Source organism: Nomascus leucogenys, chromosome 2, assembly GCF_006542625.1.
Source record: "Nomascus leucogenys isolate Asia chromosome 2, Asia_NLE_v1, whole genome shotgun sequence".
Lineage (NCBI taxonomy): Eukaryota > Metazoa > Chordata > Mammalia > Primates > Hylobatidae > Nomascus > Nomascus leucogenys.
Window position 1 is genome coordinate 48,606,367 of NC_044382.1, and position 18,338 is coordinate 48,624,704.

Here is an 18,338-nt window from a genome sequence, read left to right on the forward strand (position 1 = left end):
CATTTAAAAACATATTACAGATAAATAGTGATACTTCTTGAGAAAATATTTAATTCACCTGGAAACTAAAATAATTCTGAAAATGTGTGCACCTCGTAACATAGCCTCAAAATGTAAACTTACAAGACAAGAACGAGAAATGCAAATTCATATTTACAGTAGAAGATTTTAACATACCATTCCCAATAACTTTTTGAACAAACACAAATTTATAGAGGGAAAATTTGAGCAACACAATTAACAAATGTGACTTATTTATTTTGTATGTAAAAACTTCAGAATACATAACTACATAATACTCATTATTTTTAAGTGCACAGAACACTTAAAAATTGGACCATTGTCTCAGGTAGTTCAGGCTATTTTGAGAAAGTATCATAGACTGGGTTGCTTATAAAGAACAGAAATGTGTTTCTCATGTTTCAGAGTTTGGAAGTCCAAGGTCAGGGTGCCACCATGGTTGGGTTCAGGTGAAGGCCTTCTTTTTGCTTGTAGGTTGCTGTCTTATTGTATCCTAAGATGGCAGGTGGAGAGGTAGAGAACTCTCTGGGATCTCTTCAAAAAGGGCACTAATCTCATTCATGAGGGCTCCTCCCTTATGATTTTAATTACCTCCCTAAGGTCCCACCTCTTAATACCATCACATTGGTGATTGGGAGTTCAACATATGAATATGCAGGGGGTAGGGGCGCACACATATTGAGTCTATAACAACTATATTTTAGCCATAGAGTACCAACAAATTTCAGAGAAAATTGAAATCAGATGGAGTATAGTCTCAGATCACTATGGAATTAAACTAGAAAAGAACAACGTAGAGATAATTAGAAAAGCTCTGTATTTTTGGAAATTTCAAAATACACTATTAAATATCCCATGCCTCGAGAAAGATCACAATAGAAAAATAGGAAATATTTTAAAATAAATTATAATCAAAATACTTTATATCAAAATTTGTGGGGGGGCATAGCTAAGGGATGCTTATAGAAGGAAGATCTTAAGTTTAGATGCCCATATTAGAAAAGAAGAAAAGCCAAAAACTCAGTGATCTAAGCATCCAGCTGAAGAAAGTAGAAAAAAGAACAAATGAAAACTAAAAAAACTAGAAGAAAGAAGAAAATAATTTAAAAATAGCAGTTAATGAAATAATAAACATTTAATATAGGACATCAGCAAAGCCAAAAGTTGGTTCTAGAGGAAGGATAAGAAAGGCATAACTAACCAAATTCAGGCCTTAAAAAGAAGGTCTGGGTGCACACTGGAATTATCTAGAGTGTTTTTTTTTTGTTTTGTTTTGTTTTTAATATTGATGCCCAGGCCTCTCATATGGTCAATTAAATCAGAATTTCTAATTGTACTCCTGTATTAGTATATTTATTAAGTGCCCCCATTGATTCTAATATGAAGCACAGGTGAGAACCATTGATACAGCAAATAACAATTTGATGTCATTCCAACCTTTTTGCTTATACAATTTTTATATAAATACATTCTTGCGTAACATACAGTTTTGAAACCTTTTGCGTTTATCAGCATATCAATATCTTGCTGTAGCAGTAAGTATACTTCTGCCACTGCATTTTAATAGTTGTACTACATTTTAATAGTTGTGTAATATTCCATAATATGGTTATATTATCATGTATGTAACTGTATTGAGCGCTTAAATTTTCAATAGCAAAAACAATGCTAAGATAATATCTCTGTAAAAGTGCTTTTCCAAGCCTGGGCAACATGGCAAAAACCCAACTTCACAAGAAATAAAAAAATTAACCAGGCATAATGGTGCGTGCCTATAGTCTTGGCTACTCAGGAGGCTGAGGTGGGACAATCACCGGAGCCCAAGGAGGTTGAGGCTGCAGTGAGCTGAGATGGTACCACCACAGTCCAAGCCTGGGTGACTGAACAAAACCATATCCGCGCCCCCCTCCCCCCTCAAAAAAAATTACTTTTCAGCTGGCATAGTGGCTCATACCTGTAATGCCAGCTACGCAGGAGGCTGAGGCGGGAGGATCACTTGAGCCCAGGAATTTGAGGCTACTGTGAGCTATGATTGTTCTACTGTATTCCAATCTGGGCGACAGAGACCCCTTATGAAAATAATACCAATAAATAAAAGCATTTTTCACACATCTACAAATAGCATGCGTTAAAAAATTATTTATTAAAATATTTTCTCGTGGGTATGATGAAAAAATGTGTGTGACAGGTCGTAACTGAATTTTTATCTTACATGCTCACCTAGGAATTAGCTAGGTTGGTAAGGCTGAAAGAGATGTATTAATATGTGTTTTGCCGACCATTTCCCTAGCACAATGCCTCATTTAGAGAAGGCATACAAAAAGCCCGGGCACAGTGACTCATGCCTGTAATCCCAACACTTTGGGAGGCTGAGGTGGGTGGATCATTTCAGGTTAGGAGTTCGAGACCAGCCTGGCCAACATGGTGAAACCCCGTCTCCAGTAAAAATACAAAAGTTAGCCAGGCGGTAGTGGCGTGCGCCTGTAATCCCAGCTACTTGGGAGGCTGAGGCAGGAGAATCGCTTGAGCCCGGGAGGCGGAGGTTGCAGTGAGCCAAGATTGCGCCACTGTATTCCAGTCTGGGTGACGGAGTAAGACCCTGTCTCAAAAAAAAAAAAAAAAAGCGTACAAAAATGTTTGTTGAATAAGTGTGAATAGATTTAATTCCTCAGAACTAATCTCAATTGGTAGAATATGTGGACTCATTACACTCAAAAGAAAGATCATATAATTTTGGGAGCAAACCCAGTATCAGAAACCAAAGTTGGAATATGTAAACTAAAATCTTTTACTTTGAAATTAATATATAAGAATGAGAATGATTATTGAGATCTGTGCTCAGCTAGCCATGAACCAAGAATTCAACTCTTACCTGTCTAGAAGGGGCGCAGGAAAAAGCTCTCTTATGGTTAACTGCTGCTCCTCCTAGGTACTTTGGTTTTCTACTGCACTGAAGCCAGAATGATTTTATGTTGCAGTAAAAAATAACATGCTTACAATATTAATACACTATTATGGAAAATATTAGAAAATTTAGCTAAGCAAAAATAATACAAATAACACTTGTAATTCTATCATTTTCAAATAACAGTTTTTCTTTGGGGGAGCTGTATTTTTTTATCAACCTAAAAGAAGTACTTTACACCTCCCACATTTTTACAATCTCTGTCATTCATTTTTGTTCACTGTGTATAACCTTTGGAATTTGGGTGCTTGATATGCATGGAAGAAGCAACACAACATACATCTTTTAACTTATTATACCATTGGCTGTCATTCCCCAGCATTCATTCATTCATAATTCAGTCATAGATGTTTGTTAAACTCCTACTTTTTCCATTTATTCTGCTACCTTTTGAGAATACAGTGGTAATCAAAAACAAACATGGTCCCTGCCCTCATGGAGCTCTCAGTGGATTTGAAGAGTCTGTCATGAATTTAAAAATGACACAATAAATGTAAACCTGCCACTGTAATAAGTTCTATGAGAGAAAGGAACATGAGTTTGTAACAGGAAAATTTGATCTAGTCAGAAAAGGCTTTCCTAATGAAGTGATAAATGGGGTGATATTTGAAGGAAAAGTAAAGCAGGGAGGGAGGAGCCTTCCAGGGAAAGGTACCGATATGTGTAAAGCCCTGGGACAAGAAAGACTGAGAATGGCAGAGAAAGGAAGCCACCATGGCTAGTGTAGAGACAAGGAACTGGAGAGGAAAGTAGGGGCCAAATCATGCAAAAGCCCTGAAGTAGGAGCATGCCTAGTATGCCCAAGCAGCAGCAAGGATTTCACCATGCCTGGAGGGACATGAGCAAGGAGAGAAGAGTAAAAAATGAAGTTGGAGAGGGAACAGTTGGAGAGTGTGCCAGGTAATTTTGCAGTGCTATCCAATAGCACTTTCTGCAATGATGGAAATGCTCTGTCTGCACTGTTCCTATGATAGCCATTACTCAGTTGAAATTGAGCACTCAAAACATGGCTAGTGCCATTGAGGAACTGCATATTTAATTTTAGTTAATTTTAATTTAATAGCCTCTAGCTGTAGTGTACAGTATGCTAATGAACACTTGAAGGGTAGATAGTGTAGCGGAGAAACTGAATTTTTAAAATTTTACTTCATTTTATTTAAATGTATGAACAGCCACATGTGGTTAGTGGCTACCATGTTGGATAGAACAGTTACAGCCTTGTGACCTTTGGCTTTTACTCTGAAGTAATTAAATTTAAATTACCTAATGCCTGTAGCTAAATTGGTATTTTGTTTTACTTTCAAGCAAAATAATAAAGTTTCCTTTTTTGATAGGATAAAGCGGAGGTGAAGAGCCTAAAGAAATACATAATTTCCTTGACTCTTATTTTTAATTGATATCTTAAGATGCACTCCAAAAGGTGAAATGTAGGTGGTGACAGCATATCTAACTTTTTCTTTCCTGCTTCAACTTAATGTCTCTTGCTCATTAAAGGATGAGATAGTTCCTCCCAGTTAACATTCTCATAGAACATTTCACTTTTTCTATCTTTTTGTCATTTGTTAACCTATGTATGTATTTGTATAACTATTTTATATCTTCTATGCAACACCCAACCATAAGATGATTGTATTATTTAGGGCAGGGACTGTGCCTGTCTTATTCACATAGAATCCACACACAGTATATGAAATCCTAGTAGCCCATTAATGAATATTTAATAACTGAATAAATGAATAAAGTATTCAGCAGTCTCATCTCTACTGTACTCATCCATCTTCTCATTTATCCATACTGACTGTTACCCCCTCACCACTGGCCATACAGGGTTAAGGGACTCTCCCTAACCTTCTATTCATCCCAGTTACTTAAAACTATTGATAAGCATAAGTCTCTCTATTATCCATAATCCATGAAGCAGAGACCTTCTCCCATCCAATAAAAAAGATTTATCTTTTTAAAAAAATGTTTAAATACCACCTTAAAGTGAGACCCAAAAGAACTGATAAAAAGATAGCCTGGTGACCTCTGTAGCTCAGAACTGAATTACTTTACAGCACAACCCACTCTTTGTCCCTCATAACCTCTCAACTTTTATATAAGTCATAAGATTCTACCTTATTTTAAATGAATAGCCCATTTTGACAGAGTAATGATGGTATGTGACTGGCACTTGTCTCATGGCACTTCCCTTAGCTAGCTTTACACAATTCGGTTATTGTTAGGTGACTTCAAGATACACCCTTAAGTTGGTTTTGTCTTTGAGATTGATTCTCTCCAAGAACCCTCAGTTCTGGTTCCACACACGTGATAGAAAGGCCCTCAGTTATTTTGGCTCATGGCAGGACTGCTTTCTCCCATTAGAGTTGGAGGATTATTGGAAAATCCTAGTACAATTTCTGAAGTACAAACTTAACCATAGAGACATTTCCCCACATGAAATGTTTAGTGACAGTTGGGGTGGAAATAGGGGTCCATTGACCTGGGTGTCAATCCTAACATACCCAGTTCACTGTGTCACCTTTAATAATGTACAGTTTGTGCTTCAACCTAGAATCTGCAGAGACTCTCTCCTGTTCCTTACCCCTTTCATTGATACCAGAAGAAGTAGAAAGATTGACCTTTGTGAAGCTTACTAAAATTCTTCTACATCTTCAGGTAATTCACAGGGTTGAGGAAAATAAAAAATAGAAAAAATTAATAAAATTCTTCTACAAAACCGAAATACCATGCAGAGATTATTGAGAAGGTGTGTGCAGGATTGCTGGTTTTTCAAACTAGATAAAACAGTAGTACCTATTCAAGTCACCACCACAGGGGGCCTCCTAAAAATAGACAGACTCGACTCTGCTATGTGATAGCTTAGGACGTTTTTATTGATATCATCTCTTGTCCTGCCGAAGAAAAGCCTTGAGCCTGGAAGGAGGAATTAGAGTGTATTTTCCTAGGAAACTGGTGCCACAGTAAACTCTATGTCTGTTTGTTCTTGAAGCCGACCCAGTAATTACCTTGGAATACTAGGGCTCTATATTTTTCTAAATGTTTTTTCCTTCTACTTCATCATTCCTGATGAAAGAAAGGAAACAGTATAAAGAAAAGCTACAGGTTACTCTGAATACACACCAAGTTTTGTTGGGGAGTAGTTGTCTTAGGTGGCACTCTGACCACAGCACTGAGAGCTACACTGGTGTAGTGAGGAAAGCGTGGCCCCTTTGAATCATAATGTGCTGTTCATTTCTATTCCCATTGCTTCTCCTAGGATTTCTTATCTCTTGCCCTAGCAAACCATAACACATAGACACACACACACATACACACACACCCATCCCTGTCCAGTGCACCCAGTGGGGGGGAGGGGGCAAAGAAGACAAAGTCATTTATATAATGTGTCTCCCTGCTGAGCCCCTAATGGCCGAAGCTTTTGTTCTGCATTCAGTGGCTGCATGTGATGGGCAGGAAGCCGCAGTCTCCCTTTGTTCCATGGCCTTATTCAGCAATTTAGATCCATCATAAAAATCAAATATGCATGTTGCAATCGCCTTCCATACAACAGCTTCAATTTTCACCTTTTTTAAATTTGAACACAGGGGAAGAAAGAGAATGAAGGGAGAAAGGGAAAATGGCGGTAAGAAAAAAATTGCTTTGTGTTTTTGCTTAGTGGACTGTGAAAATAGGCAGTCATGAAAAAAAATTTTTTTTTTAATTTCACAGATGCATCCCATTCAAAATAAGACATGCTACCAAATTAGGCCTTCTGGAAATGCCCTCACACCATCCTAGTTAACTCAGGCTCCAAAACTTGGATGTGAAATGATGGGAAAAGAGAAAAATAGAACATTATAAAAGGGTAGAAAGAGGAAGACTCTTTAGGGCTTGAAGAATCATCCTGTTCAGAGAGGTACCTCCATACCACTTATAATTATGCCAAAAAGAATGTTTTATGTTCAGCTGATTGTCATGAGTTTCTTTTGTAAAAGAAATGATTTGGGAAAAAGGTTCATAGAGGGAGTGAGAGATTACACTTAAAGATATATTTCCTCTCTGAATAAAAATGAACACATTGGCAGAGATGTTTTTGTCCACTTATTGATTTGCACACAATATTTAAAATTTTCCCAGAAATTCAAAGGACATGTTCCCTGGAGTTCAGATAAATTTGCATCAGCAGCTTTAGTATTGATTATGCAGAAAAATGCAGAAACCTTTTACCTACTCCATTGTTAGACTCAAGCAATGACTTTACAGAAGGGTGCATGCCCTAATATAAACAATATGGCCAATATTTATTCGATTTATTAAAAAATGAAAGATCTGAAGAAGTGTGCCTCTTTATGCCTGGTTTCACTTACTAATATAGATTTTGAAGGCTCGTGCTAAACTTGAAGCCAGCCAGTTTGAAGATACTTTGCCTGTTCTTAGAAATGGAGCTTTTACAGGGTAATCCCAGGGAGATTGCTGTTGTCAACATTATACAGATACTGAACATAATATAGGATGGGTGCAAACTGACAGAGTGATCCTGAGGCTCATTCAAGGTTGAAAAAATCTTTGATTGTCTGGAGTGGAGCTTCTTCTGGAAGATGCACCAAATGAGTCTGGGATCAAAACCAATTTCGCAAGTTTGATCGAGTCATAATATGGAAATCCACCAGATTCTGCTATGACTAATTAGAGGTGTGTGAAGAAGGTTTCCCTTCCCCAACATTATTGATTTCTCTTTCAGACTCCCCAGTTTCACGGGGAAAATCTCTAGCATTTAAAAGTGTTCAATTTAGTACAGTTCACTGATGCATGTAATCTTTGCTAACTGCATCTCATTTTCTCTGAACTGGATTTTTCAGGCCCTCTTATGTCTGGGTATATTTTGTATTTACTCCATATTTTAAGTGAAATCAAAGATGTACCCAGAACGTACAAATACTGAGAGGATACATTTAATATTTGGATTTTTTTTAGTTGCAAATTTTCCCTTTTCTCCACTGGAAATAATGGGCAATTACAAAAAAGTGTAATTTTAAAAAGTGGATTCCACACAATTTAAGCCTACATGAGTAAAGAGATTTGTATATACCTTGAATGATTCTATCCTGGAAAAAGCAATAAAGATGGAGAAAAGCACCAGGAAATTTACAACATTGGATAAAATCTGTGATTGTATACCATCTTAACTGAGGCAAAAGCTATGGCCCTATGCCACCTCAAGCTGTCTCATCCCATCTTCCCTTTTAACACTACTCCATATTTTTAGGATATTATAGACAGATAACATACTGTAACTTCTCATTAAAGTTAGGGCCACATGCTGGCATTTTATGTTTCAACTTCCTTCGTATGAGGAAAGATGCTACACAGATGTATTAAATGATAAACATTTCATATTGGAGAGTGAAACTTTTATCTTTGAATTCAAGGTAATTTGATATATAAGGGTATATTTTTAATTAAATATCTTCCGCTTCCCTATCGTATGGCAACTTTGTCCTCAGTTCTTTCTTCCAAAGAAATAAGTTGTAGAAGGCCTAGAGGAAAAATTGTTTCAGGAGACCTTGTTTGCATTTCAGGTCATTCCAACTACTATTCTTACCTCTGCTTTAAACAAAAAATACATACTAAACCAATGATAAGTCTCACTTACTGAACTCTTTTCCTCTGCAATCACACAAATGTTGAGAGTGAAGCCTCCGAATTAGACAATCTCAGTTCAAGTTCTGACTCCATCCTTGACTAGCTCTGTGACCATGGACAATTTAAGCTTGAGTGTCTTAATTCATAAAATGAATATATGAGGATAATAACACTTAATGTATAGGATCATGTAAGTTAAATGAGATTAAGTATTGTCACAGGTTGCTTTCCTAGAGAAGCAGACCTGAGATTAACATTCAGGGTATTTATAAGGGGGTGCTGTCAATACCTGTAGAAGGTGAGCTGCGGTGCAGTCCAACAAAGACCTCAGCCAACACTGAGGCAGGTTTTTTTCAGCTTCCTGGGAGCTGACAACGACTAAGGGGTGTCGTCTTTTAGCTATCTTTTTAGCTGTGGAAATAAATCTTTTATTCTTTATTTTAGGGTGAGTTGGGTGGCACATTACAATGTCTATTATAAGAGTTTAGTAAGCACTCAATAAATATTAGCTATATAATAGTGTCAATGTATATTTACCTAGGAGACCATTCTTAGTATCCCAAACAATTGCTTTCATTATATATTTTAACAGTGCTTTGGTAAGAGCATGGCTCTGGAACTGGATTTGAGGCCCAGTTTCCTAATTAGCAGCTGAATAACACTAAGTACATTAGTCTCTCTGTGTCTCAGTTTCCTCATTTGTGAAATGGAAATAATAATAGTACTCATTCTCATAGGATTGTTATGAGGATTAAATATGTTAATAGTTACACTTTAAACAGTGCCTGGCATATAATACATGCTCTGTAACTGCTCGTGCTTATCATCATCATTATTTTTCTTCTCTCAATCAAGTTAAGCATGTACAGTGAGTCCTCACTTAACATCATTGAGAGGTTCTTGAAAACTGACTTTAAGTGATACAACAAATAAAAAAACCGATTTTTAATCATCAACATTATAATAACAGTGTTATTCGAAGACCTGATATATCTTGTTTTACTTAAAGTCAGTTTCCAAGAAATTGTTCATGATAGTGAAGATTTACTGTAGTCAAAAACTACTTTGGAATCAGACAATGCTGAGTTTAAATCTCAGCTCTGTCACTTACTAGCCATTTTGACATTGAGCATGTTAATCTGTGATCCTCAGTATTCTCATCTGTCAAAAAGAAATAATATGTCTAACCTTATAGAAAGCACCAAATATATGAAGGTATTATGAACTTATGTTTCAGTTTCTTTTCTGAAATGTAGTAATAACCCCACCCTTGGGATGTCCTGAAGATTATATGAGTTCATTCATGAAAAGCACTTAGAGTGGTACCTGACACAAAAGTATGTGTTCAGTGAGTGTTAGCTAATATGATGGTGATGACAACAACTGTATAAAGGACTCTGCACAGTGCCTTGCATATCATAAGCACTCAGATATTACTTTTGAAGCTCTCCATGAATGTTTTCTTTGTTTCTTCCTATTAGCCTTTCTTTTACATTCCAGCTGGCCTGCTGGACCGTTATTCTTGTGTATTCCTTTCCTCTTCCCTCACTTGCTTGTAAGGATTTTGAGTGTTATATATGGGCCAGTAATAAACCATATCCTCTGACATCCTTAAAAAACAAAAGACAAAACTTTCTACTTTGTTTTTATTCTGGAGACAATAAGGCTGATGAGTGATTAAACATTATCTTCAAGTACACAAAGGTTCTTGCTACAGAAAGGTGGCTGCCAGCTCTCCATCTTCAGGACAGAAGAAGAGAAATAGACTTCAGTGGAGCATACAAACACAGCATGGAAGACAAAAGAGGATGATAGACTCTCTAACTCTGACAGGCTAAAAACAAAGAATATTCTTAATATATTTAGAATGGCTATGTGCATGTGTTTCCAACCAAAGGGAAGAGAAAATTCTAATGAAATCTCTTTTAGCCCCATACTTCTGATTGTGTTATCCTCAAATATTTTAACTGTAAATATTACCTGGTAATGTGTACGTTGCTTGTCCTGTGTTCTTTTGTCATATTATCATTCCTGGTTTCATAATAGCTGGTGCCCGTCATAAACCAATCAGAAAAAGATCTTGGTTTGGGATAGACATTTACTATTCATAAAGGCTAAAAACTGTTTCTCCTTGCAATAATATATAATAATAAAAAATAAGCATAGCCAAAATTTTCATTTGCATTCCAGAGGAAATAGTCTGAACAAAGTCACCCTATTCATACACAGGGTTTTTTTTTTTTTAATATTGTTTTAAACACTGCTAAGTGTTAACGTTTTACATTAAGTCATTACTTTGACAGGGATTTGATAATATAATTATGGCCTTTATAATCATGTAGAAAATCATGTTAATTAAATAAACAAAAATTGAAGGAAAATGAACATTTTGATTGGGTTTATTTCATCAGAAGAATCAGACATCTCAAAATAGAAGCAGACATCTGTGGAAATGAAGAAAAATCTACAGTTCTTAAAAACCTAGACTCTCTGCTAAGGATATTATATAGAGATCTAGGAAATAGCTCAGCTTTAAACATACCCCTTAATAGATATATTAAAGCTGAATTTCCCTCTTCCCCTCTTTTTGTTTAATTTTCTTTTAAAGCTGTGTTAATGGCAGATGAAGCTATCTTTTTTTTAATACTTTGAACAAGTATGGCATCTTTTACCCAGGAATCTCAAATTCCCACAAATTTCATACATAGTAGTTATTATATGTAAAATATACAAAACATGAGGCTTCCTGCAAATTCCTGGCAGGGTGTGGAGCGGGTGTGGTGGGTATATGCATTATATCCCATTGTTTTTAGGAATTTGTCTTTGAGTTCCTAGTGATGATTATTCCCACTGAAGGGAGATCTGTGCCCAGTTGGCATGTTTTTTAGAGGCTTTTATACCACAGCAGAGTTCTCAATGATACTTTATCATTTAGACCTCCTTCCTTAAAAATATGAGGGAGCTAGAGTGATTTCTTTTTATTAAACACTTCAGGACTTTTTGTCTTTTCATATTTTTATGTTTGGCATGTAGTAGGTACTCAGTAGTTGAAGCCATGAAAATCTTTGGTCATTTTCAAAGTGATTCTTTTGGAATGCTATGTATTTATTATATCAGTGTCCAAAACAGTTCTGGAATTGCCCTCAGAGCTTGTGTTAGAGTCTTTTGAATATACTTATCTTTGCAGGTCAATTAATATTTATTTAGTGTCTATAATATATATATTTCAATTTTTTTGTAGAGATGGGGGTCTCATTATGTTGCCCAGGCTGGTCTTGAATTCCTGGCCTCAAGCAGTCCTCCCACCTTGGCCTCCCAAAGTGTTTGGATTACAGGGATGAGTGACTGCACTTGGCCTGTATTTTTTAAGTATCATGATTTCACCCATTAGCTTATTTACTGCAGTTGTAGCTATTGCACAGCAGTCTCCCTTGTGTCAGGAACAGTTAATAAGTACTGAAGGTGGACAGAGAAATAATAAGATAAAATAAAAATAAAATAAGAAATGGTTCTCTTCCAAGAATTATAACTTAGAAATGTACATTCAAATTAACATACTAGAAGATAGAGGTTGTCGGCAAAGCCTGAGTCCTGTCCTCTCACTCTCCTCCGTGGACAGCATGAACTTCACCACTCGCTCCACCTTCTCCACCAACTACCGGTCCCTGGGCTCTGTCCAGGCGTCCAGCTACGGTGCCCAGCCAGTCAGCAGCATGACCAGCGTCTATGCAGGCACTAGGGGCTCTGGTTCCCGGATCTCCATGTCTCACTCCACCAGCTTCTGGGGCGGCATGGGGTCTGGGGGCCTGTCTGCAGGGATGGCTGGAGGTCTGGCAAGAATGGGAGGCATCCAGAATGAGAAGGAGACCATGCAAAGCCTGAATGACTGCCTGGCCTCCTACCTGAACAGAGTGAGGAACCTGGAGATGGAGAACTGGAAGCTAGAGAGCAAAATCCAGGAGCACCTGGAGAAGGGACCCCAGTTCAGAGACTGGAGCCGTTACTTCTAGACCATCAAGGACCTGAGGGCTCAGATCTTTGCAAATACTGTGGACAATGCCTGCATCGTTCTGCAGATTGACAGTGCCCATCTTGCTGCTGATGATTTTAGAGTCAAGTATGAGACAGAGCTGGCCGTGCACTGGTCTGTGGAGAACAACATCCATGGGCTTCACAAGGTCATTGATGACACCAGTGTCACTCGGCTGCAGCTGGAGACAGAGATTGAGGCTTGCAAGGAAGAGCTGCTCTTCATGAAGAAGAACCACGAAGGGGAATTAAAAGGCCTACAAGCCCAGATTGCCAGCTCTGGGTTGACCGTGGAGGTACATCCCCAAATCTCAGGACCTCGCCAAGATCATGGCAGACATCTGGGCCCAATATGACAAGCTGGCTCGGAAGAACAGAGAGGAGCTGGACAAGTACTGGTCTCAGCAGATTGAGGAGAGCACCACAGTGGTCATCACACAGTCTGTCAAGGTTGGAGCTGCTGAGATGACACTCACGGAGCTGAGACATACAGTCCAGTCCTTGGAGATTGACCTGGACTCTATGAGAAATCTGAAGGCCAGCTTGGAGAACAGCCTGAGGGAGGTGGAGGCCCACTATGCCCTGCAGATGGAGCAGCTCAACGGGATCCTGCTTTACCTGGAGTCAGAGCTGGCACAGACCTGGGCAGAGGGGTAGCACAAGGCCAAGGAGTACGAGGCCCTGCAGAACATCAAGGTCAACCTGGAGGCTGAGATCGCCACCTACCGCTGCCTGCTGGAAGATGGCAGGGACTTCAATCTTGGTGATGCCCTGGACAGCAGCAACTCCATGCAAACCATCCAAAAGACCACCACCTGCTGGATAGTGGATGGCAAAGTGGTGTCTGAGACCAATGACCCCAAAGTTCTGAAACATTAAGCCAGCAGAAGCAGGGTACCCTTTGGGGAGCAGGAGGCCAATAAAAAGTTCAGAGGTCCAAAAAAAAAAAAAAAGAGAAAATACAGTGTTATAGCAGATAAATGTATACAGTGGAATCGACAAGGTCTCCGGGTGAGCATCATGGAAGAGGTGGCATTTCAGATCTTGATGGATATAGATAGGAAAATATGGGAGAAGGGTATAGCAGGAAAAGAGAAAATTGTAAGCAAAGACCCCAAAGCAGAAAAGCATTTGGTTCAGTCAGAGAATGGTGAGACAGAAAAAGAAACAGAGATAGAACTTTGGAGCAAGAGTCCTGGGGTAGTAACCTCAGTGCTGAAACATACCGTGTCCTTTGACAAGTGACTTGAATTGTGTCTTCGTTTTCTCCTCTGTAAGATGGGGATAAGATTTGTACCTACAGATGGCCGAATAGGAAGAGCTCCAGTCTATAGCTCCCAGCGTGAGCGATGCAGAAGACGGGTGATTTCTGCATTTCCATCTGAGGTACTGGGTTCATCTCACTAGGGAGTGCCAGACAGTGGGTGCAGGACAGTGGGTGCAGCGCACCATGCGCGACCCCAAGCAGGGCGAGGCATTGCCTCACTTGGGAAGCGCAAGGGGTCAGGGAGTTCCCTTTCCTAGTCCAAGAAAGAGGTGACAGACGGCACCTGAAAATCGGGTCACTCCCACCCTAATACTGCGCTTTTCTAACGGGCTTAAAAAACGGCACACCAGGAGATTATATCCCGCACCTGGCTCGGAGGGTCCTACGCCCATGGAGTCTCTCTGATTACTAGCACAGCAGTCTGAGATCAAACTGCAAGGTGGCAGCGAGGCTGGGGGAGGGGTGTCCGCTATTGCCCAGGCTTGCTTAGGTAAACAAAGCAGCCAGGAAGCTCCAACTGGGTGGAGCCCACCACAGCTCCAGGAGGCCTGCCTGCCTCTGTAGGCTCCACCTCCGGGGGCAGGGCACAGACAAACAAAAAGACAGCAGTAACCTCTGCAGACTTAAATGTCCCTGTATGACAGCTTTGAAGAGAGTAGTGGTTCTCCCAGCACACAGCTGGAGATCTGAGAACGGGCAGACTGCCTCCTCAAGTGGGTCCCTGACCCCCGAGCAGCCTAACTGGGAGGCACCCCCCAGTAGGAGCAGACTGACACCTCACACGGCCGGGTACTCCTCTGAGACAAAACGTCCAGAGGAACGATCAGGCAGCAGCATTTGCAGGTCACCAATATCCGCTGTTCTACAGCCATCGCTGTTCTGCAGCCACCGCTGCTGATACCCAGGCAAACAGGGTCTGGAGTGGACCTCTAGCAAACTCCAACAGACCTGCAGCTGAGGGTCCTGTCTGTTAGAAGGAAAACTAACAAACAGGACATCCACACCAAAACCCCATCTGTATGTCACCATCATCAAAGATCCAAAGTAGATAAAACCACAAAGATGGGGAAAAAACAGAGCAGTAAAACTGGAAACTCTAAAAACCAGAGCGCCTCTCCTCCTCCAGAGGAACGCAGCTCCTCACCAGCAACGGAACAAAGGTGGACGGAGAATGACTGACGAGTTGAGAGAAGAAGGCTTCAGACGATCAAACTACTCCAAGCTACAGGGGGAAATTCAAACCAATGGCAAAGAAGTTAAAAACTTTGAAAAACAATTAGACAAATGGCTAACTAGAATAATCAACACAGAGAAGTCCTTAAAGGAGCTAATGGAGCTGAAAGCCAAGGCTCGAGAACTACGTGAAGAATGCAGAAGCCTCAGGAGCCGATGTGATCAACTGGAAGAAAGGGTATCAGTGATGGAAGACAAAATGAAGGAAATGAAGCGAGAAGGGAAGTTTAGAGAAAAAAGAATAAAAAGAAACGAACAAAGCCTCCAAGAAATATGGGATTACTTGAAAAGACCAAATCTACATCTGATTGGTGTACCTGAAAGTGACGGGGAGAATGGAACCAAGTTGTAAAACTCTGCAGGATATTATCCAGGAGAACTTCCCCAATCTAGCACGGCCGGCCAACATTCAGATTCAGGAAATACAGAGAACGCCACAAAGATACTCCTTGAGAAGAGCAACTCCAAGACACATAATTGTCAGATTCACCGAAGTTGAAATGAAGGAAAAAATGTTAAGGGCAGCCAGAGAGAAAGGTCGGGTTACCCACAAAGGGAAGCCCATCAGACTAACAGCTGATCTCTTGGCAGAAACTCTACAAGCCAGAAGAGAGTGGGGGCCGATATTCAACATTCTTAAAGAAAAGAATTTTCAACCCAGAATGTCATATCCAGCCAAACTAAGCTTCATAAGTGAAGGAGAAATAAAATACTTTACAGACAAGCAAATGCTGAGAGATTTTGTCACCACTAGGCCTGCCCTAAAAGAGCTCCTGAAGGAAGCACTAAACATGGAAAGGAACAACCGGTACCAGCCACTGCAAAAACATGCCAAAATGTAAAGACTATCCAGGCTAGGAAGAAACTGCATCAACTAACGAGCAACATAACCAGCTAACATCATAATGACAGGACCAAATTCAAACATAACAATATTAACTTTAAATGTAAATGGGCTAAATGCTCCAATTAAAAGACACAGACTGGCAAATTGCATAAAGAGTCAAGACCCATCAGTGTGCTGTATTCAGGAAACCCATCTCACGTGCAGAGACACACATAGGCTCAAAATAAAGGGATGGAGGAAGATCTACCAAGCAAATGGAAAACAAAAAAAGGCAGAGGTTGCAATCCTAGTCTCTCATAAAGCAGACTTTAAACCAACAAAGATCAAAAGAGACAAAGAAGGCCATTACATAATGGTAAAGGGATCAATTCAACAAGAAGAGCTAATTATCTTAAATATATATGCACCCAATACAGGAGCACCCAGACTCATAAAGCAAGTCCTTAGTGACCTACAAAGAGACTTAGACTCCCACACAATAATAATGGGAGACTTTAACACCCCACTGTCAACATTAGACAGATCAACAAGACAGAAACTTAACAAGGATACCCAGGAATTGAACTCAGCTCTGCACCAAGCAGACCTAATAGACATCTACAGAACTCTCCACCCCAAATCAACAGAATATACATTTTTTTCAGCACCACACCACACCTATTCCAAAATTGACCACATAGTTGGAAGTAAAGCACTCCTCAGCAAATGTAAAAGAAGAGAAATTATAACAAACTGTCTCTCAGACCACAGTGCAATCAAACTAGAACTCAGGATTAAGAAACTCACTCAAAACCACTCAACTACATGGAAACTGAACAACCTGCTCCTGAGTGACTACTGGGTACATAATGAAATGAAGGCAGAAATAAAGATGTTCTTTGCAACCAACGAGAACAAAGACACAACATACCAGAATCTCTGGGACACATTCAAAGCAGTGTGTAGAGGGAAATTTATAGCATTAAATGCCCACAAGAGAAAGCAGGAAAGATCCAAAATTGACACCCTAACATCACAATCAAAAGAACTAGAAAGGCAAGAGCAAACAAATTCACAAGCTAGCAGACGACTAGAAATAACTAAAACCAGAGCAGAACTGAAGGAAATAGAGACACAAAAAACCCTTCAAAAAATTAATCAATCCAGGAGCTGGGTTTTTGAAAAGATCAACAAAATTGATAGACTGCTAGCAAGACTAATAAAGAAGAAAAGAGAGAAGAATCAAATAGATGCAATAAAAAATGATAAAGTGGCTATCACCACCGATCCCACAGAAATACAATCTACCGTCAGAGAATACTACAAACACCTCTACACAAATAAACTAGAAAATCTAGAAGAAATGGATAATTCCTCGACAAATACACCCTCCCAAGACTAAACCAGGAAGAAGCTGAATCTCTGAATAGACCAATAAGAGGCTCTGAAATTGTGTCAATAATCAATAGCTTACCAACCAAAAAAAGTCCAGGACCAGATGGATTCACAGCCGAATTCTACCACAAGTACAAGGAGGAGCTGGTACCATTCTTTCTGAAACTATTCCAATCAGTAGAAAAAGAGGGAATCCTCCCTAACTCATTTTATGAGGCCAGCATCATCCTGATACCAAAGCCTGGCAGAGACACAGCAAAAAAAGAGAATTTTAGACCAATATCCTTGATGAACATTGATGCCAAAATCCTCAATAAAATACAGGCAAACCGAATCCAGCAGCACATCAAAAAGCTTATCCACCATGATCAAGTGGGCTTCATCCCTGGGATGCAAGGCTGGTTCAACATATGCAAATAGATAAATGTAATCCAGCATATAAACAGAACTAAAGACAAAAACCACATGATTATCTCAATAGATGCAGAAAAGGCCTTTGACAAAATTCAACAACACTTCATACTAAAAACTCTCAATAAATTAGGTATTGATGGGACGTATCTCAAAATAAGAGCTATCTATGACAAACCCACAGCCAATATCATACTGAATGGGCAAAAACTGGAAGCATTCCCTTTGAAAACGGGCACAAGACAGGGATGCCCTCTCTCACCACTCCTATTCAACATAGTGTTGGAAGTTCTGGCCAGGGCAATTAGTCAGGAGAAGGAAATAAAGGGTATTCAATTAGAAAAAGAGGAAGTCAAATTGTCCCTGTTTGCAGATGACATGATTGTATATCTAGAAAACCCCACTGTCTCAGCCAAAATCTCCTTAAGCTGATAAGCAACTTCAGCAAAGTCTCAGGATACAAAATCAATGTGCAAAAATCACAAGCATTCTTATACACCAATCACAGACAAACAGAGAGCCAAATCATGAGTGAACTCCCATTCACAATTGCTTCAAAGAGAATA

At 39.4% G+C, this 18,338-nt stretch overlaps 1 pseudogene; it reads left to right on the forward strand.

Annotated features, from left to right (window-relative positions):
- Window positions 1-12,201: 12,201 nt before the first annotated feature.
- On the forward strand, window positions 12,202-13,519 carry LOC100607331 (annotated as a pseudogene).
- Window positions 13,520-18,338: the final 4,819 nt, after the last annotated feature.